The sequence below is a fragment of the Cibotium barometz genome, chromosome 59, assembly GCF_041138505.1.
Source record: "Cibotium barometz isolate CiBa-2024 chromosome 59, ASM4113850v1, whole genome shotgun sequence".
Taxonomy (NCBI): Eukaryota; Viridiplantae; Streptophyta; class Polypodiopsida; order Cyatheales; family Cibotiaceae; genus Cibotium; species Cibotium barometz.
Window position 1 is genome coordinate 20489317 of NC_141104.1, and position 22935 is coordinate 20512251.

The following is a 22935-nucleotide window of genomic DNA, read 5'->3' on the forward strand; positions in this document are numbered from 1 at the left end:
TCAGGCGCAGCAGATTTGGTTGTGGATGCTGCGTATTCTGGCCCCCCTCTCTCCAGAGGGTATGTTTACGTGGGGTGCCGCTGCTTGGTCGACTTCGTCAGGGCCTGCTATGGGCTATGAGATGGAGCAGGACAGTCAGGCCATCAGATTCATTAGGGGCCAGCCTCGCCTGGTTCCGGCACCGGATTTCTCGTCCGCCAGCTGGACATAGGAGAGGGATTTACGATGGGAGCTCCTCAGCAGCCTCACCATCTGGTTCACCTGGAGGGCTCGGTGTTTCACGGCCTTTGAGGGGAGACTGGAGCCACCAGCAGAGACTGTTTGGGGGATTTGGCAAGAGTTGATCCACACCCTGCGAGGACAGTATGACCGCATCCGGGGCGACTCAGACGAGGCGATCTTGCGGCGCCAGGCCTTTCACACCACCTGGCGCAGCGGCCCCTTCTACACCTTACACACGGGATCCCCCCGTTGGCATTACAAGCCACCTGTTTGGCTATCCCCCCCCCCCCCCCCCCCCCATTGTATGATTTAGCCCCTCAGTCCTTAGTACTGATGCTTGTATTTTGCGGCACCTAGGGAGAGTCTCCCGGGCTGCCTTGCTGTATTCACTGCTCTGTTTCTCTTATGAGCAGGAGAGATCTTTTGTAGCCCTACGGGCGTTTTTATATAACTAATGAAAGGATCTTTACTCGGAAAAAAAAAAGATTTCCTGAACCTTTGATGGATCCAGTCTAATCCCATCGGAACCGATGATATAGCCCAAGTATTGAACTTCCTTAACACCAAAGGCAGACTTTTTGGCGTTTACGTAGAGCTCATTCTCTCGCAAAAGTTGCAAGACTTTCTCCACATCTTTCTCATGCTGCTCCACGGTGGCTGAGAAGACTAGTATGTCATCAAGGAATATGAAAACACACTTCCCAATGAGGACTACGAAAATCCTAGACATCATTTTGTTGAAGGTTGCGGGTGCATTTGTATCTGGTCTTCAGGTCATGGACAAATGTATCCCAGCTAAAAGCTGTGACACCTATGGTCTGGTCTGTATAAAGATTAGACCAATGCTGCAACCAAGTGACTGTCTCACCAGTGAGATGGAGAGCCGCTACGTGGACTCTATCCTGAGGATCTATGATCCTAGCTAATGGAAAATGAGCAGTAAATTGACAAATGAATTGATTAACTGCTAAATGATCACACTTACCATCAAACTTACTAAAATTTGGTTGACTGCGAATGACGGTAGTTGATGCTGCGAACTGCTGGTTGGTGGCACCTGAGGTGGGGGAAGATGAAGAGAGGTGCTGGTATCTAAGATGAATGGCCTCCTTTTCCCGCCGTTGGTGCTCGAGTAACATACGTTCTCGATCGAGCTCTCGTTGGTGCTCCCGAGCGGCGAGTTTTGCCTGACGCCGGTCTTCGTCGATCCTGCGTTGGGCTCCGTTTTTCTGGTTTTTCTTGTTGTTTTCTTAATTCTGCTTCTGCTTCTTCTTCTCTCCTTTGGGCCTCGTCTTCTCTTCTTTGTTGTTCCATCTAAAAGAAGAGGGAGATGTAGTCACGGACTGCTAGAGGCGGAGGAGGACGTGCTGCTGTTGCCTCCAAGAGTTGGAGACGCTCCATGAGCAGCTGGTTCTGAGCTCTAAGAAGAGCTATGGTGTCTGCTGTAGTCGGAAGAGCAAGGTCTCCTTCGGGGGACACTTCTTCCGGTTGATGGGTACTCTCCTCTGTAGACATGATGCTGAAGTCGGTGGTCATGCCAGAACACAATCTGACCATCCAAGGATGCCCTCACGCTAGGATACGGTGTGTGTGGACAAGCTAAATCTGATACTAATGTAACATGCAACGGAAGTATTCGTATTGGAGGATCCTGTCACACAAATATTCACACCGTCTTCTTTATCCTGAGTTTAGCGAGTTTAGCAATCCACTTTAATGACTTCAAACTTTAAAGAGATATGAGAGAGCGAGATGAGAACTGTACACCGTATGGGGTCCCGAATTACCCACTAAAGGACCCCCTATCCTGTTACCGAGATAGTATTTGCTTTATTATCTTTAAAGAGACTAACGATGTGACTGACGATAAGCCAAACGCAAGACCTCTGAAGACCAAGTGTTGGTCTGAACTGTACACTGCTGTAGAAGCACCAAAGATGTCCAATCTCGAGCCTATGTACTCTTCCCAATGGAATGAGAAGGGGATGCAAAGCTGAGGCTGAGAGAGGGGCTGTTTGGGACTGTTCTCGACTAAGTATGAATGCTGTAAATGCTTATGAATGCTGCGTTTTACCTTCACCAAGTGGCTGGAGCAAAACGATGAGATGATGAATGCTGAAAACTGTATGGATGCAGAAAACGCAAGGTGAACTACTGGCTGAATGCTGAACTGATGCGTTTTGCTGATGTAGAAGTGCTGAATGCTCATGCGTTTGAGGCGCCTAGGGCTGTAGGAGACAAACGTTGAGGGATGGTGGCTGAAACTGCAATCGCTCATGCTCCTTGTGCTGAAGATGCCAAGCGCTTGATTACTCTTATGCTGAATATGATTGAATGAATGGCTGAATATGCAAGTGATCTATTTATATGGGGGAAAGAAGCCAGTCGGCTGGCTACAGAGCTGGCCAACTGCTGTTGTCCATAATAAATGCATAAAATATGTATAAAATGCTGAAAATGATGGGAAAATTACCAGAAAATTCCTCGTAAATATCCTAATAAATACTAGATGATATCTTGGGTGTTTGCCATGGTCTAGATGCAATGGATGAATGATGTGCAATATGCAAAATGCTTTCTGATGCAAACCCTAAGGTTTCTACTGACTGTATACGCATGAATGCGTCTCTTTAAGTGGGTTAAGGGACTTAGACTGACTGATTGACTTGCTATGGCTGAGAATGACCTACGTAGCTCATGCCTAACTTATCCTGGACTGAGGATTACAATGGGGTTACGACGTACAACAAATATCATCCTGAATGGAACTAATATTGTACAATGTTGCACTGATGATGATGAGCCAGTTTGTCACCATGCACTACAGTGCAGAGTGCATGTGACACATATCACCCTAATACATCCCTCATGGGCTGCTGTGACACGGTGCTCAAGTTGGTAAAACTGAGCCTGCGTGAGAAGGTCCTACGATGATGGGAGATGATGGCCCGGATCCTCCTTTGGTGGCATGGCCGTGGGCGAGGGCCATGGGGTCTGGGGCGTCGAGCTCTGCATAACTCAGTGGCTCTGTCGAGTGTCACACCTCTCGGCCGAGCTCCTGCACTAGCCTGTGGTCCAAGTATGGTGGGCAGATCGGTCCTTAGAGCGCTGGTCTGGAAGAAGTCGGTGAGAGCTCTTTGTGCTGGTCCTCGAGCAAGTACAACTGATCTAGGTCTCACTAAGGACTCCCTGTGTCTGCGGAGCTTTAGAAGAAAAAGTCCCAGGCATCTCTGATCCGAGAAGTCCATGATCTTGGAAAGTGGTCCGAACCCAGCTCGGAAGAGATAGTGGAACCTCCCCCGAATCTCATAGTATATAGGGCATCCACATATGTAATGATCCTCTGTCTCGGGCTCTGTGTGACAGAGTTGGCATATCCTGTCCTCTGTTGCAGCCACCCTGGGCCCATATCTGGCAGTCTTCACTTTCAGCTGGTGGGACGAGGTGCGGATTTGGCCGATCACACATCTCACCTCGAAAGATAGGTGTGTGTCCATGTAGCGTGGTTGGATGATGAAGCCATCCTCTGTCAGGCACAGGAGGTGATCTCTGTAGAAGGCCATCTTTGTCCCTAGTGGATGACTATGTGAACTCCATGTACTCTAAGTATCCAGTCTGACAATGTCCTTCCTGATAACCCTATTCCGCTCTGTGCGGCTGAGAGCAAAATATGGGGCCTCTATGCTGTACTGGAACGGGGAGAGTGCCTCCATCTGCATGCCGTGCATGCCAAACCAAGTGCCTATCTATGCATACCAGCACTTTGTATCTCCCTCGAGTGTCAGCTGTCTCGAGGACTTCTAGGCTAGCCTGGGGTATCTATCTAGTGGAAGCTCCAATAGCCTGTGCCAGTATGTCACTGTCTAGAATAGAGCCTCTGTCACTATCGGTGCAACCCCCATCTCTGCCCACACAATCTCATGTGGCACTGATGGCTTACTCCTAATCATGCGCAAGATCATCGCCACTGGAGGCCTCTCCATCGGCTTCCACCCATCATATACTTCCTCTGTATCTCTCTCAGCTAGCTCTCTCCTCTATCTCCTCCTATGGTATAAGCTGGGATCCTAGATGGGGGCACCAGTAGTGCAGGTGTAACTAGAGTATCAAATAGCCAAAGCTTCGTCCTCGGCTCCTGAAACTGTATCTGTGTGAGCATTGCCTCTCTAGCGAGCCAAGGGCTACATATCCCCTCATCAATCTAGCTTCAGCCGCCTTCCGCATCGAGAACTAAGGTCCAACAAAAGTGATCCCAAGGTATACATATGAGGTAACATACTCCACAGGCTCTCTATTGTACGTAAACTGTATTGCACATCTACTTATCCACTATGGGTAGGTGTTAAAGATCATGACCTTGGTCTTTCCAAGGTTCACAGTGAGGTCCCGGTCCTCGCAAAAGGCCCGTAATGCATCCAAATGCCTCTGCAGCCCCTCTGGTAAATCAAAAATAAGAACGATATCATCTGCATACAAGAGGATCGGTATAAGGACTCCTGCTGAATGTGCTCCTAGTCCTCCCTGTTTGTCTATGTAATCTGAGATCTCGTCAATGTATAGACCAAATAGAGTAATAGACAAGGGGCAGCCCTGCTGCTTCACCCCAATAGTGCTATGTATGATCTCTAAGTCACCTCGTGGAGCCCGTACTCTACCTGTGACTAACTCATAGAGCGTAATGATCCCCCAAAGCATCTCTGCTAGCACTCCCATATCCTAAAATCTCCTCATCAGTATGGCCCGTGGGAAAGTATCAAAAGCCTTGCAGGAATCCACAACGCAACAATATATCCAATGCCCATGAGCTCTCCTCTCCTCAATGATCCCCTGTAGTGTAAAGATATGATCTAGTATGGCATGTCCTCTCCGGAAGCCTGCCTACCTTGGTGCTCTGAGTCTCTGCTCCTCGGTCTTGACTAAGCTCATGCTCCAAAATCGAACCATAAATCTTGGCCAAGGTGTGACCAATCATGATAGTCTTGTAGTTGCTGGGGTCCATGGAGTCACCTGCTTTCAAGATAGGTACAACAGTATTCAATGACCAGCTGGAAGGGAGGCCCTCACATAGAGCCCTGTTAAACATGTGAACCAGTAAAGGGGCTAGCGTGTCCCTAGCATGAGAGAAATGCTCGGTGAGGAGTCCATCATGATCCTGTGCTCTCCCAGTCTGCATCCTATCAATAGCATCTCTCACCATGCTCAGGTGAAAGAAGGAAGAGTGTAGGGGACGGGGTTCGAGTGGATGGGGGAGACGTGGCTGCTCAGGGGCATGGTAGAGAGAGGTGGCATAGGTGTGCCAGGTGCAGGGTGAAGTAATCAGAGTCGGCAAGCGATGATCTTGGAAGATCCTTCAGGCCTCCTTACAATCCCTCCCAAGAAATAGCTAGTATAGCTCTTGCTCAAGCCTGGCTAGGTAGGCTCTCTTCTTCCTCCGTGTGAGAGGTCGGAAGATCACTCGCGCCTGCTAGGGAATGGTGGATCCTAGCGCCACCTCCCGATGTAGACGGGCTTGGGTATCATGACATTCCTCGTCGTACCAGCTATTCTGTGGGACAGTCCCTCCTGGTGATGTGGGGGTGGCTCTGGAGTGCAGGAAGGCGACTGCAGCATTACCCCATCATTGCCACTCAAGATACCACTTCACCAAAGAGACCTCTTCCATCTATTCTGATCACGTCTACTGCATCCTCTCCGACCTCGACCCCCACATCCCACTTGATGAGCTTACCACACAGCTCGCAGCCACCCTCCATACGTCAGCAGGTGGTTGGGTGGTGTATCGGCATGTGAGGGAGAAGATGGTCGACTGCAACACCAATGGGACGAGGCGAGATGGTAAACTCCAGAATGAGTGGGATCAGAGAGAGGGATCCCACTAGATAGTCCACTATACTGGCTCCGTGTCCGAAGGAGTAGGAGGTGAAGGAGTTGGATCCACGCCATTTGGCTAGGCCATTATAAATGGCTAGCCTATGAGCGCCGCCGAGGGCTAAGAGATACTCTCCATAGTCTGTGCGGGCTGCTATATTCTATGATGTCCGCTCCAAATCCGTACCCACCGTGTCAATCTCCTGGTACATGGGATCATGTGTCTCAAAGAAGGGTATATGTGCACCTATGAGCCCCGCCGAGGGCTAAGAGATACTCTCCATAGTCTGTGCGGGCTGCTATATTCTATGATGTCCACTCCAAATCCGTACCCACCGTGTCAATCTCCTGGTACATGGGATCATGTGTCTCAAAGAAGGGTACATGTGCACATGCAGTGCAAGCATTGAAGTCTCAAGCCACGAGAATGTCCCCTAGACTAGAAAACTTCATAATGGCATCATAAAGGGGCAGGTATGGGGATTCTCCATGGGTGGCATATTTAGAAGTGGAGAGTGCAAAGTAGCACACTGCAAGGTAGATGTCCTGGGCCCTATCTGTCTGGATCCTCACCCACAAAAACCGTGCAGCCTCATTCCGCCCGACCACCTATATCACATGCTGAAGCTCCTCCCTGTATAGTAGAGCCACCCCTCCCGACCCCCGGGTACCCCCTGCTATGCGTGGCTGTGAGCGGTGAACAGACTCCCATCTATATCCTCTCACCTTTGGAAGCCGACTCCCCTGGCACTGGCACTGGCACTGGCACTGGCACTGGCACTGGCACTGGCACTGATGTGTCTCTGTGTATAAGGCCAAGTCTCTCCCTCTAAATGTCTCCTCGAACAGACCTGCATCTGTTCTCAAGGCACCATTGCAGTTCCAAACCGCAATCTCTAGCTTGGTCTCATAGGTCTCGCACCGTCATTGGGCACATCGCTTGGTGATGATCACCCTCCCATCTCTGTACACTACCCATTTCCCTGCCTTCCGTGCATCCAAGATGCGTGGCATGCACTCCCTCATGTGTGCCACCCGTGCTAGTGAGAGATCGTCTTCAAGGTAAGTCTTTTCTCCTTTCGTGCCCGCCTTTTGGTAAGAAATGCTTGCCTCGCCTCCAACCCTACAAACTTGAGGATGAGTGCGCGTTCCTTGGTGGTGTCTTTGCCCACCCTCCATGCCTCGACGAAGGGGGTATCAGGGATTTCCATCTTTTTGCATAGTGCTATGGCGTCTTCTTTCGGCAAGGCTCCTTCCTTCCATCCCACCACTCTCACATTCAATGCCCTAATCTTCCTTTGCTCCTCTTCGAGTGTGTCATTAATGATGGTTGGGGATGATGGTGGGTTCCGTTCCTTCTTGGCAACCTCAATCCAGCTGCTCGCTTCTTTCACTTGTTTCTGTGTCTTCTTAATCATCTCGGCCCATGTGGCTGCCTCGTTTGCCTTCTTCTCCTCTTGTTCCTAGAGGGCCTTCATTTGCTCTCTTAAGAGTATTCAGCTCATCATCGAGGGATGGCTGAATTTCTCCTCCTTCGAATTGGGTATGTGCCCTCAAGGTCTCATTTTCGACTTTAAGGGTGGCGACTTGGGCCTCCAGCTCCGTGATTAGTGAGGCATGGTGGCTGGTTCTTGCGTCCAACATTTGGACCATTTCCTCTTGCATCTTGCTTAGCTAAGTTGCCATGTGTACCTGCATGTCTGCCTTCCACCTATCCATCTCCTCTTGCATGGAGGCATGCACCCAACGCATAAGGTCATCACTATCCTTGTTCTCCCCGAGCTTCTTTTGTAGGTACTCAATGTCCGTATCCTACATTTTTCATACTTCTCTCATGGTGGTCAGGCATGTTTTGATATGGGGGTCACCGATCTTCTTTGTGCTCGCCCAAATCGAGCTGTATTTCCTCTCCTTCTCACCTCTAGTCCTTGCTTCCTACGAGCTGTCCATGTTGGACTGAAGGGGTCCCCTTTCTAGTACTAATTCTGGTCCTCAGCTGGTGGCCCCCATAGGTGGCCAACTGCAAGTGGGGAGGCAGGTACAGGCAACAAGAGGAGGCGCAGGTTGGACAGTGAAGAGGAGGAGAGAGGAGGCGCAGGTTGGACAGTGAAGAGAGAGAAGGGAAGAGGGGGCAGCAAAGAGAAAGAAGGCGATGCAGGTTCGAAGAGAAAGGTGGCGAAAGTGGGGCAGTGAAGAGAGAGAAAAAGACACCACCTCCCCCCAAGCCAGGGGGGGCCTTGCGCAGCGCGAGCAGAGGAGAGAGAGAGAGAGCGAGGGCAAGAAGGGTGGGCGAGGGCGAGAGGGGGAGGGGGAGGGTGGGCGAGAGAGATAACGAGCAGGGAGGGGCAAGGGGCGAGGGCGAGGGCGAGGGCGAGGGGGGGGTGGCCGAGGGCAAGAAGGGGGGGGGTGGGGGGAGAAAGAAAGAAAGAAAGAAAGATTTTATTAACGTCTTCCAAAAGACCGAACTCGGCCTATGAGACAAATCGGTGTACCTGTATGAATTATCCTCTGTCATCCCAACAAAATGAAAAAGTACTGAACTAAAAAGCTGAATCTGGGTGTGCAATAAGTACAATGAGTGGGGGAGGGGATGGAGCTCTACTACTAGGAAAATGCAAAGCTATATGCATGGAGTATACAATCATGATATGCAACCTAGCTAGCTCCATCCTGTACCATACTGGGGGTATAAAATGGTATACATCAATGAAGGGGGTGTCCACAGCTCCCTGAAGAACATGCCTGGGTGTGCTCTGAAGCGAGCCAATCGCTCCGAACCCTCTCTGTGAAACTGAGCTCTAATCTCTGTCATCTCTCTCTGGTATAGGCGTGGTGTCCGAAAGCCAGGTGTCCTCTGACTCTTGCGGGCTCTGAGTGTCTCTGCTCTCCTGGAGAGTAATTCCCTGCCGTGTAGGGGCTGGGAGTGGGATGGATCTCTGAAAAAATGTAGTACTCTGTGTCTGTCGTCCCCCCTCTGGAGCTCTCTGAGCCTGTAATGATGTCTCTCTGTGGCACTGTATGTCTAGAATGAATCTCCCCAGTATGCGCTGGTCTGCTGCCTCAAAGATCTGGCGTAGGGAATGTGGCTCTCTGAATAAAATGGGATCTCTCTCTCTGATGGCTGTATATGCTATGCATCTGCATACATAATGCTTCTCACTCTCCACCTCCTCTCTGCACAATCTGCATACCCTCTCCTCTCGGGGGATCCGTGCTGCTCTGCCAGTCTCAATCTCCAATCGATGTGATGAAACTCTAAGCTGACCAAATGCCACTCGGGAGCCGTGTGGTAAAAAGCCCTCCATGTATCTAGGCCTCTCTATAAATCCATCATCAGTGATACTCATGAAGTGATCTCTGTAGTATAGCATCTTCGGTGGAAGAGGCTGTATAGGCGATATCCATGTCTCTCGTATATAGAGCTGCCATAGGTCCTGTCTCAATACTCTGTTCCTCTCACTATGAGAGAGACGGATATGTGGTGCATCCCTGGCATACTGGAATGCTGGTAGATGATCCATGTCTAGGCCATGCTGTGAGAACCAATGTGTGACCTGTGCATACCATGATCCTCTGTCTCCTGCCTCAACCAGCTGTCTAGATGCCTCAAAAGCTCTGTATGACAATCTGTCCTGCATCTCTCTGAATCTGTCTAGTGTTGGGGTAAAGGCATAATGCCCACCCTTATAGTGTGTACAAGCCCATAAGTTATAGTACATAGTACACTTAGTACTTTTAATGTACTAAGTGCACTATGTGTACTAGTGCAATATACATGTGTGATAGGGGAGTCACACACTCACTTGGTGAGTTGACTTATCCCCACAACTCTCTCTCTCTCTCTCTCCCTTGTTTCTCTGTGTATGTCTCCCACATGACCTAACCCTAATTCTCCCATCAACTGGTATTAGAGCTCTTGGTCCCCTCCCTCTTCTCCTTGATGGCTCCTGCTGATTTCTGTCCTTCTGTTCTGGTCGTATTCAGCCCTGTCATGCTGGTCGCCTGCTGAATCCCTCTTGGAGCTGCCTGTATCCTTTCTGGTCGCCTTTTTTTTTTCTGCCCAGCCAGTGGGCGTGGAGCTGGTGAAGCGGGAGACTAGGCAGTCGTAGGCCTTTGTCCATACTCAGGCGTAGCCAGGCGCCTACTCGCCTACAGCAACCAAGGCTGGCGCTAGGCGACGTAGCACTACACAGCGAGTCGGCGGCAGCTTAGCGAAGGCAGAGCTACGCGTTGAATTATTAGCGAAGTTGGTGGCGGGCGTCCATCGAATTCTAGCGCTGCTGGCGGACCAACACGGCGAAGCCATAAGGAAAGCAACGCTGACACGTGGTTGTGAGTGCGCGAAGGTGACGACGGCTGCAGGGTCGGCTGGCTACCGGTCGGAGGCTGTGACGTCGTCACGTGCGCTAGCGAGGAGGCGAGCGAAGGCGCCAGCAAATAAGCGAAGGCAGCGTAGCTGGAGGCGTCGAGCGTGAGCAGCGAGCCGAAACGCAGGCGAAGCTTGGAAAATCTCCTTTACAACAAAACGACGGACTGTGTGAACTGCATCAGGATCAGCTTCCTTCCCATGGTGCGCTGAAGCTACGAAGCAGAGGAGGAAGACCTCCTTTTGGTTTCTGCAGCACACTTTGGCACAGAAAAGGGTCTCATCAGAGAACTGTAGAGATTCGCACGAGCTACTGCAAAGGAGTCCTTCATCTGCACTAATTCTACAGCAGCATCAGCAAACCCTCCTTTTCCAGCAACTCAGAGAAAAATCAGAAAATTACAAGGTATTTTCCTCAATTTTTTTTTGGGACTTGCAATTGAGCAGGTACAATCAACAATTGAGCAGATACAGGTGTCGAATTGCTCAATTTTGAGCAAAATTGGCAAAATTGGGTGACATTGGTCACAATCAGGATCAATTTGCAGGAAATTGGTCACAATCAAGATTAATTTGCAGGAAATTGGATGTCAAAATTTGGGGCTTTTGATGTAATTGTGCAATTAAGCACTCATACATGCTGTATGATGTGAAAAATCGCACATTTGGGCAAAATTGCAGCAAATTGCAGTGCAAATCAAGGGGCTTTTGTGCCGATTTGGTTGATTTGCATGCAGGCAATCGCATTTGATGCTGTGGATAATGTGTTGATGCCTTACAAGCACTCAATGTGCCTGTAAATCAAGGGGCTTTCATGTATTTGATGTATATGTGGCCAGGGGGAAGCATCGTGAACACTCTGGATGCCTTCATGTGCGTCAATGTACCATGTATGATCAGAAATCGATCTTAAATCAAGGGGCTTTTCAAGTTTGTATGCTTGTTGAGCTTGGCAAAGCAGCAGGCATGACATTTATGCCTTGAATCCTCAAAAATCAGCTTGCAGTCAAGGGGCTTTTGCCCAATTTCTGTTCGGGACTGTTGTATGCAGTGTACAGGACTGTAAAAGTCTGATTTTCACTCATTTGGACAGCCAGGAGAGCATTTATTGCTATTGTACCTGCTGGTACAGATTTGGCACATCTTTGTGCATGTTTTGGCATGGCTGTACACTGTTTTGAGTGACCAAAAGGTTCAATTTCAGCTGCTGTACTTGCCGGTACAGGTTTGGTACATCATTTGTGAGCAATTGGTACTGTTGTACAGTACTTTGGAAGGGCAACAGAGCACATTTAAGGTGCTGTCCAAAATCTGCAGCAACCAGATTTTGATGATTTCATCACATAAAGTGGGAGAAAAGTTGCATTTGTGCTTCCGCAGTGGGAGATAAAGCTTGGGAGAACAACTGTGAGCACTTTGTGTGCTTTTGGTGCAGTGTTTGCACATTTTTGCAGGGAGTCAGGCATTGACAGGTTGCATTTTGCTATGGCAACCACAGGTGAGAGCTCTTCATTGCTTCACATCAAGAAGCTTGAAGGCTCGCATAATTATGATATTTGGCAAACCCAGTGCTACAATGTGTTGCTCCAGAAAAAGCAGCACAAGCCTATCAAAGAAAGGGGTGTAATGCCCGCTTCTCTTACTGCTGAAGAGTGGGAAGATATGGATGAGCTGGCAAGATGTACTATCATGTTGTCTGTGTCAGACTCATTACTTTTCAGCATTCGTGAAGAGAAGACAGCTTGGGGAATGTGGCAGAGATTGCAGGACTTGTATGCCCAACAAAGTGCCTCAAGCAAAGTGTATTGGTTGAAGAAACTCATAGGTCTTCAGATGAAGGAAGAGGCGTCTATGACAGCCCATCTAAATGAGTTTAATGGTATTGTCAGCCAGGTCATTAATCAAAAGTTGGCAATGGACGATGAGTTCAAAGCCACTTTTCTGTTATGCACTTTGCCAGAGAGTTGGGACACATTCAGGACAGCCACTAGCAATTCGAATGCTATGCTGTCATATGCAGATGTTGAGGGTGCTCTTCTTCAAGAAGAGATGAACAGGAAAAACAACTCTGTTGGAAAGTCCAATGCAATGAATGCACGTGGGAGATCCCAGCAAAGGGGGAAAAGCCAAGAAAGGGGAAGGAGCAAGTCTCGCTCCAAAAAGGATTTGGAATGCCATTATTGTGGCAAGAAGGGACACATTAAAAAGCAATGCTACAAATGGAAAAATGATCAAAAAGAAAAGGGAAAAGGCAAAGACAAAGAGAAAGATGAAGCCAAAGATGTAAAGCCAAAGGGCAAAAGTGGAGTCAAGATTGAAGAAATCAATGTGTCACATGCAGGTGGCAGTGAGGATGAAATCCTCTTTACGTCTTCACTTGATGCCCATTCACTTCTTACAGGTGGTCATGGTATGCACTCATGGATCATTGATTCAGGTGCCTCCTTTCATGTCACAGGTTGCAAATTTGATACATTCATGAAATCTCAGAAATTCAGGAGAAGTGACATAGATCACTGCTTGTACACCAAGAAAGCTTTGGATGGCAGTCTATTGATCCTCATCTTGTATGTTGATGATATGTTGATTGCCGGGAAATCTCGTAAGGAGATGGATACCTTGAAGCAGAGGCTGCATGAAACCTTTGATATGAAGGATTTGGGTGATGCAAATCACATCTTGGGTATGCGGATACTTCGGGACAGAAATCAGCATGTGTTGTATTTGTCTCAGAAGGAATACATTGGCAAAGTTTTGCAGAGATTCAATATGGACGGGGAGAAGAAGACTAGTACTCCTTTGCCTCCATATGTGAAACTCGGTGCTATGGACAGCCCACAGTCAGATAGAGACAGGGCTGATATGGCCAAGATTCCGTATGCTTCAGCTTGTGGCAGTCTCATGTATGCCATGGTTGCTACTAGGCCGGACATTGCATTTGCAGTGGGACTGGTTTCTAGATACATGGCCAACCCTAGCAAGAAGCATTGGGAAGCAGTGAAAGGTGTCATGAGATACCTGAAGGGCACACAGGATATGTGCATTTGCTTTGGCAAACAGGATGCATTAGTGCATGGTTACACGGATTCGGATTATGCCGGTCATCCAGATAACCGGAAGTCTACTACCGGTTATGTGTTTACATTCACAGGAGGTGCTGTGTCATGGATATCCAGGATGCAGAAGTGCACTGCCTTATCTACTACAGAGGCCGAGTATATTGCAGCCACAGAGGCTTGCAAGGAGGCATTAGTGGTTGATTTGGGCTATACAGGGGATATTCCATTGTTGCATTGTGATAGTCAGAGTGCCATTTAGTTGGCAAAGAACCCTGTTTTTCATGCAAAGACGAAGCATGTGGATGAGAAGTATCACTTCATCAGAGAGGTGATAGAGAACAAGCAAATTCAGCTTGTTAAGATTCATACGGATGACAACCCGGCTGATCTGTTGACAAAGAGTTTGCTTCCGGAGCGGTTTGCTCATTGTAGACACTTGATGGGCATTGGGGATGAGGCCAGTTTCAGCCTTGATATGGCCTTGTATATTATCATGTACATGCTGATTTTTTCTTTTCCTTTACTTAAGGGCACTTTGCCTTTAAGTGGGAGGTTGTTGGGGTAAAGGCATAATGCCCACCCTTATAGTGTGTACAAGCCCATAAGTTATAGTACATAGTACACTGAGTACTTTTAATGTACTAAGTGCACTGTGTGTACTAGTGCAATATACATGTGTGATAGGGGAGTCACACACTCACTTGGTGAGTTGACTTATCCCCACAACTCTCTCTCTCTCTCTCTCCCTTGTTTCTCTGTGTATGTCTCCCACATGACCTAACCCTAATTCTCCCATCATCTAGCAGGCATATAGTTTGAAATATGGCATCTACCATCATAGGAGGCGCAGCAAACTCTGCTCGGATAATGTCATGAGGTACTGACGGTTTGCTGCGTATCATGCGTGCCATCACGAGGGCCTGTGGTCTCTCATCTTTGTCCACCAATGGGTAGCAAGGCCTGGCGCCCATACCGCTGCTCCATACATCAATGCCGGTGTGACTAATAAGTCAAATAGCCACCCCTTCGTCCGGGGCTCCTAAAAATGCGCCTGGTGGCACTGTCTCTCTAGCATAGCCAATGCCCATGTCAATCTAGCTCTGGCTGCTGAACCCATGGTGAAGCGTGTGGCTGCTGCAGAGAAGGTAACCCCTAGGCACACGTATGATGTCACCACCTCCACCTGGTGTCCTACGAGAGTGAATGTCAGCTGACTCCTGCCCTGTCTCGATGTATGAAAGACCATAACCTTGGTTTTCCCAAGGTTCACAGTAAGACCCCTCTGAGTGCAAAAATCATCAAGTGCATGTAGATGCTGCTGTAGACCTCCTGGAGACTCAGACACTAATACAATATCATTAGCATAAAGCATAATATGTACTAAGGTACCTGCTAAATCAACTCCATCTCCGCCTCCCCGTGTAATGAAGTCAGCCACCTCATCAATGTATAACCCAAATAGCGTAGGGGAAAGTGGGCATCCTTGCTTCACACCAATGGTGCTAGCAATAGTCTCGGACATACCTCCTGGACATCTGACTCGCCCAAAAACCTGCTCATATAATGCATAGATGCCCCATGTCATATCTGCTGGTATGCCAAGAGACTGCAAGCGCTGAAAGAGCCTCTCTCGTGGTACTGTGTCAAATGCCTTACGGAAATCCACAAAGTAGCAATAGAGCTTTCTCTTCCTCACTCTGGCCTGATCAATCATACATCTCAAAGTGAATACATGGTCAGTGGTAGAGAAAGCTCTCCTGAAGCCTGCCTCCCCTGATGAGCGTAAACCTGCTCGCTCAGCATATAACCTAAGTTCTTGCTCCAACACTGCACCATAGAGTTTGGCCAGCACGTGGCCAACCATGACCGTCCTGTAGTTGCTCGGATCGAGCATATCCCCTGTTTTGTGAATCAGCACAATGGTGTGCATCGTCCACTCCGCAAGCAAACCCTCTGCTAGTGCCCTGTTATATAGGTGTGCAAGAAAAGGAGCCAAAGTATCTACTGCATATATGAGATGCTCACCCTGTTGGCCCATATGGTCGGCGGCCCGTCCATGCTGTAGGCGGATAGCTTCCTGTACCATCGAGTGGGTAAAGAAGCTAGCTGTGGTAGGTCGAGGCTCCTGTGGCTGAGGTATAGGTGGCTGCTGTGGGGCGTGGTATAGGCCCTCTGCATATGTGTGCCATGTCTGTGGGTCTGCAATAGGTGTCGGTGTCTGGGGCTCTCTGAAGTGCCGCCATGAGATAGGGCTATCTCTACTCATGAAGAAATGGAAGATCTCTAGCTCCTGTATCTCTTTGAAGGCCCGCCTTTTGCGGCAGTCTCCTCATCTCTCTCCTCGACTCCTACTCTGTGATGGCTCCCAAGGCTCTCTGTATGCGGAGCCGTAAGTATAGGGCTCTGCACTCGTCATCATACCATCTATTCTGGGGCATAGTCCCAGATCTCACAGGCTCTCCTGAGTGGACACGATGCGGGAAGCTCTGTAATGCAGCCGTGTGTAGGAGTGATGCCAGCTGGGCTGTAATGGTATCCATAGGTGACAGGGGATCCATGAGTAGGAGCCCATCCTCTACTCTGCCAGTGTATATGTTTGCCATGTCATGTGTGAAGTAGATAGTAGTGTGTGGCGTCGGTATGTGGGGGGCTGGTGATACTAGTGATCCGGCTAGTGAAAATGCCAAGTATGTATGCTCTGCCCCAATAGGACGAGGTGGAATGGAGAATGAGGTGACAAGCTGTGATGCCTCCAAAGACCCCATAATGTAGTCTACCACCGTGCCTCCGGTTCGTGTATGACCCCCATGTGGGAAGCATGTCAGCCCTCCTGATCCCGGCCACTGTAGCATCCCATTATAAATAACGACACGATGCCTAGCTCCCAACTCTAGTAAGTGGTCCCCATAATGTCCTCTGTCTGGTCCAGTGTCCTCTGATGCCCGACTAGCCCCTATCTCGTCTGGATCCACAGGGTGGAGGATCTCCACGTCATCATAGTCATACACCTTACACTGTCTGCTCTATGTGTGGGCATGGCATTGAAGTCGCCCGTAAGAAATACTTCCCCTAGTGTAGAATAATGCATAATCTCCTCTGACAGACAAGTGTATGGCGAGGCTCCTGTCTCCTCCTCCTGTGGGATGTCCTCTGTAATGACATAGGAGGATCCTGATGGAGAAAAGAAACATAGAGCTATGTATATAACCCTGTCTTGTAGGAGCTGTAAGCTGATCCACATGTTTCTAGCCTCTGGATCCTGTGCTACCACTCTCAGTCTCCCATGTAGCTCGCGTCTGATAGAACTGCTACTCCCCCCGACCCTCTCGAGGTACCCTGGCGTGTGGTCCTCCTGTATGCTGACTCCCACTGGAATCCCTCTACTCGAGGTAGCCCTCTCTCTGGGCTCTGATGTGTCTCTGTCAGAAGTATGATGTCTCTCCCCACCATAACATGCTCCAGTCATCCAGGCTGCACCCATAGTGAACCATTACAGTTCCATACTGCCACGTGTATCTCTGTCAGTGGCCTGGTCTGTGTCCCATAGGCCCCAAACCGCTAATCCATGGGCCGACCATCTCGATAGAAGGCCTTCTTGCCTTCTCTCCTCGCGTGTAAGACTCGTGGCATGCAAGCTCTCCTATGCTCAAGCTGCATCCTCGTGAGATCATCATCCAAGAAAATAGGGGGTGGGAGAGAGAAAGAAAGAAAGAAAGAAAAATTTTATTAACGTCTTCCAAAAGACCGAACTCGGCCTATGAGAGACAAATCGGTGTACCTTTATGGGGTATCCTCTGTCATCCCAACAAAATGAAAAAGTACTGAACTAAAAAGCTGAATCTGGGTGTGCAATAAGTACAATGAGTGGGGGAGGGGAGATGGAGCTCTACTACTAGGAGAACGCAAAGCTATATGCATGGACTATACAATCATGATATGCAACCTAGCTAGCTCCATCATGTACCATACTGGGGGTATAAAATGGTATACATCAATGAAGGGGGTGTCCACAGCTCCCTGAAGAACATGCCTGGGTGTGCTCTGAAGTGAGCCAGTCGCTCCGCACCCTCTCTGTGAAACTGAGCTCTGATCTCTGTCATCTCTCTCTGGTATAGGCGTGGTGTCCGAAAGCCAGGTGTCCTTTGTCTCCTGCGGGCTCTGAGTGTCTCTGCTCTCTGGAGAGTAATTCCTTGCCGTGTAGGGGCTGGGAGTGGGATGGATCTCTGAAAAAAATGTAGTAATCTATGTCTGTCGTCCCCCCTCTGGAGCTGTCTGAGCCTGTAATGATGTCTCTTTGTGACGTTGTATGTCTAGAATGAATCTCCCCAGTATGCGCTGGTCTGCTGCCTCAAAGATCTGGCGTAGGGAAAGAAAGAAAGAAAGTTGTATTAACGTCTTCAAAAGGCCAAAATGACCTATGAGACCAAAAGGTTACATCATATCCATGAGGTACATCATCCTGGGTACAAAATAGTAATAAAGAAAGATAACAAAAATCTAGAACTTTAAAATCTGATCTAGGTACATGAGCAGAGAGCTCGCATATCACCCTAATACATCCCTCATGGGCCGTCGTGACATGGTGCTCAAGGTGGTAAAACTGAGCTGGTGCGAGAAGGTCCTGCGATGATGGGAGATGATGACCCGGATCCTCCTGTGGTGGCGTGGCCGTGGGCGAGGGCCATGGGGTCTGGGGCGTCGAGCTCTGCATAACTTAGTGGCTCTATCGAGTGTCACACCTCTCGGCCAAGCTCCTACACTAGCTTGTGGTCTGGGTATGATGGGTGGATCGGCCCTCGGAGTACTGGTATGGAAGAAGTCGGTGAGAGCTCTCTGTGCTGGTCCTCGAGCAAGTACAGCTAATCTGGATCTCACTAAGGACTCCCTGTGTCTACGGAGCTCTAGAAGAAAAAGTCCCAAGCATCTCTGATCCGGGAAGTCCATGATCCTGGAAAGTGGTCCGAACCCAGCTCGGAAGAGGCAGTGGAACCTCCCCCGAATCTCATAGTATACAGGGCATCGACATATGTCATGGTCCTGTCTCGGGCTCTATGTGACAGAGCTGGCATAGAGAGAGGGAATCCTCTCCAGAGAAAGGAGGGTGGGCGAGAGAGAGAGCAACAAGGGCGAGGAGGTATAGTTAAGCCCTTTTATGAGCTAGTTATGCAAAGACATGTGATTGATGATACTTAAATCAGTTGTCACACTATGATTGAATGCAGTATTAAACCCATCATCATGTATAGAACAGTTGCAGCTTTGGACACAATTAGATATAAAGACCTCTTTTGCATTACATATCATAAGCTTAAGTGGGTCCATAAATGACCATGCAAAATTGCAAGAATGCCATGCTTGAGTAGTGTGCAACCCAAGGCCAAAACAGAAGGTGGCAAAAAATAGAATGTATGTATGTATGTGTATGTGTGTATGTATGTATATATGTGTATGTATGTATGTATATGTATATATGTATGTATATATGTATGTATATATGTATGTGTATAGATATATATATGTATGTGTGTGTGTGTGTGTGTGTGTGCGTGCGTGTGTATGTATGTATGTATATATGTATGTATGTATATATGTATGTATGTATTTCATATGTATGTACATATCTATCTATCTATGTATATGTGTGTATATATATAGATATATATATGTGTGTATGTCTGTGTGTGCATGTATGTATATGCATATGTATATATGTATGTATGTATTTCATATGTATATACATATCTATCTATCTATGTATATATGTATATATATGTATCTATGTATGTATGTGGGATGCCCGAAAGATCAAGAATGTACAAGCTTTGGGAATGGAGGATTATCCAGTACGTACAGAGGACCAAGTGTTCGTAGCATAGTCTAGGCACTCGAGACGGTTTCTTAGACACAGAAATGGGTTTTGGAGCTCAAGTGTCAATGTATAGCGAACTCTTAAGGATTTGGGGGAGATCGACCAATGAAATTGGTTTCTACATGGTGCTAACATGTATTTCTCATGTGGTGGAACACAAAGAGATCGTCTCCTAAATTTTAGGAAAAGTTGCTATTTTTGGCAATCTCCAATGGAATTTCTGTTCGCGACATTACCTCCGGAATTCAACAGAGATCGAGTATTGCCAAAGCGCTGATGTGAAATTAGCTATTATCTGGGATATTTTTAGAGCTGAAGATTGTGGAATTTTTGACCTTTGGATTTGGGACATGTGGGAGATAAGAGGATAAAAGTGAGACAAGTGTCCTCACACTTGTCAATTCAGCTCTACACATGGCATTGTAGCATTTATCTTGCTTATTTGAACTTGAGAGAGTTATCTCTTGGGCGAGTTTGAGCTTCAAGTAGGTTTTTGGAGGCTGAAAACTTTTCCATTTCTCTTCATTTCTAAGCCGACCATAGCCATATCCAGCTTGGGGAAGATGATCTTCACTACTCTACACCATCTTGCACACCCCGGATGGCTGTTTTTCAGCAAAACAGTCCTCAAGCTTGCTGAAATTTCTGGTTTTATGCAATATACAAGCTGTTATGCTAGTTTATGTGCTCATGGATGAGCCACATGGGCTGGTTTACAGGTTTTGGCGCTCATGGATGTGACATACAAGCTGTTATACAGGTTTATGAGCTCATGAATGAGCCACATGTGCTGGTTTACAGGTTTATGATTTCATGGATGAGCCACATGGGCTGGTTTACAGGTTTATGTGCTCATGGAAGAGCCATATGGGCTGTCATACAAGTTTATGCGCATATGGAAGAGCCATGTGGGCTGTTATACATGTTTGTGCGGCGTGCGCCTATGGAAGGACATGTTGGATAGCCATATTGGATGAAGGACAAGTTTATGATTGTATATGGATAATCTGGCATCTCCCATGGGGAGAGAGTAAGGCCCTCAAAGCTTGTACATGTTATATTTCTCCCTGGATAATGAAATACTCCAAGGGGCCGCGGGGGGGCGTGGGGGGGTCAGCCCATTCCAGCCTCTATGTGGTGTCAATTGTGCAACTTTTATTTTCAGCTTTGTGGATTGTTTAATGGCTGTGATTAAATGCCAAAATGTTTAATTGTGCTCATGGTCAAGGCGATGCACACCCACTCCCGCGCTTCCCAGGCGAGTTACATTTGTATGCCAGGTTGACCCTCAGCCCTAGGCACCGTTTGGGGACCAGCAAAGACCTTTGGATGTGTTGCACTCTGATGTTTGGGGACCAATAAAGACGACATCAATTAAAGGATGCCACTATTATGTATCGTTCATTGATGCGATCACAATAGATGATGCATCTACATTCCTTACATATGTCTCTCAACATGCCTAACCATATACTAATAGTGGATCCACTGCTAGACCACTTCGAGGTCCATTAAGAATCTTTGATTGTTGCTGCTTTACATGTGGGACAACATCATTACTGCTTGCATTTGCATCTTTAGTTGCCTTCATTGGTGCATACTAGCTTCTCATCTCATCTAGGACAACATCTTTGCTTACTCACATCTCACGAGTGGTAGGGTTATAGCATCTATAACCTTTTTGCTCCAAAGCAGAACCGATGCGTTTCCCTGGCTTTGGATCTAACTTGGTTTTGACTTCATTAGGAACATGCACATATAAAATATATCCAAAGAATTTCAAGTGAGACCCATCTGGTTCATGAAAGCGAAAGTGAAGTGTTTACGCACTATTTCTTCCATGGATTCAGTGATTATCTAAGAGAGCACCTGACTCTAGAGCATTGGTTGTTGTTATGGGTAGGGAAGAACTGGTGGTGGACAAGTGAGGCTGTCGCCTAGTTCATAGAAGACCTGTCGGCTGCAGCAAAGTATGTGGAATTTGTCCAGAACCTGGCCAACCAACAATCTGCCAGTCCATCAGTATTAAAGGCAAAAGTGCTCATTGTTTAGATCATTCAGTCCAACATTGGGCTAAGTCATAGATATAGGACTAGATTAGGTTTTACACCTTTTCATGAAGGCAGCCAAGGGCTGCAAGATTGTACTACCTTTTTTGTACATTAGAATATACTGAATACTCATCTATCTCTCTCTTTTGTATGCGTTTTGCATCAGCATGTTCCAAGATGGTGTTTAGGGCTGAAAGAAGACTCCCAAAGCTTCCATGTAACATTGTGCTTTTGTGGCAACAAGTTGTTGAATGATGGAGTCTAAATTGCTCAAATGTCCACCCAAAGTTTGATTCTCATTCATCCTTAAATTAAAAAACTTCTGCTTAAAGAATACATTTGAGTTGTTGATTTTGTTGAAGAATAGGTTTTCCAGCTTCTCCCATACCTCTTGGGCTGTTTTGTCGAAGTCCACATGGTGGATGAGGTTGTCAGCAAGCCCCAAGCCAATCAGTGCCATTGCTTTATCATTCTTGTCCTCCCATATTAGGGTTTTCTCAGCATTTGGTGCAGGCTTCTTCTTTGTTCCTTTGACAATGTTCCACACGTCTTCTCACATCAAAAGGAGTCTAATCTTGATCTATCATGTAGGAAAGTTTGCCCCAATAAAATTCTTGATGGTGATGTTGCTCCTATGTGTCTCCATGATTGAGAGGATAAATGTAGCTTCATGTGCAAAGTTGAGGAAGAAAAACACAGCCAAAACACATGTGTGATCTTATGGTGACTGCGCATGGAGGCAGTAGACACTTACCGTAGCAAAGAAAAACACAGCCATGTGTGATCTTATGGTGGCTACACATGGAGGTAGTAGACGCTTAATGGACAGCAGGAGTGGGCAGCCAAAACACAACTCATGTAGCAAAGAAAAACGCAGCCATGAATGATCTTCATCTTGGTAGGCAGTGGACCTACCGGTGTGATCCATGTGCTACATGTGTATAGCCCTAGTAGAACGTATCAAATCACCTGGTTCATGTCTTCATGTGTAACCCTAATGTATGGGGAATCTAGATGATACTGAAATGGAGGGAGCCGGTCCATCTCTAATCCATGTGCCTGACACCAAGTAAGTATTGTGCCATACCAGGATGAATGCTCTCTTCTCGCCACTATCTGTTGTGATGACTCTAGTGCAAGTCGGGGTGTTGAAGTGGATCCATCTCCCTCACCCTCTGTATATAAGTGACTGTTTGGAACAGGGCCTCCATCAACATAGGAGCCGCAGCAAACTCTGCTAGGATGAGAGAGAGAGTGAGATTGCAAAACACAATGATGAATGAATTATGATAATACTTCCACCATGTACAATGCTTTTATAGGCATCAAGCCTCATCTTTTGACTTAGACCTTAAAAGGGCTGTTCACACCCGAAGGGGGTGTTCACTCCAATGGAGACACTACTAGACTCCGAAATACCCAAAATTTTGGTGTTTTGTTTTTGTGTGTAAATAATTTGATCTCTTGCTTGGTACATCCTGTTACAAAATGTATTGAAGT

The 22935-nt window shown here is 47.5% G+C and overlaps 1 protein-coding gene across 5 annotated transcripts in view; it reads right to left on the minus strand.

Moving 5' to 3' along the window:
• The window catches only part of LOC147605582 (3-ketoacyl-CoA thiolase 2, peroxisomal-like), a 113608-nt gene that overhangs the window by 38104 nt on the left and 52569 nt on the right, over positions 1-22935 (minus strand). The window lies entirely within an intron of this gene.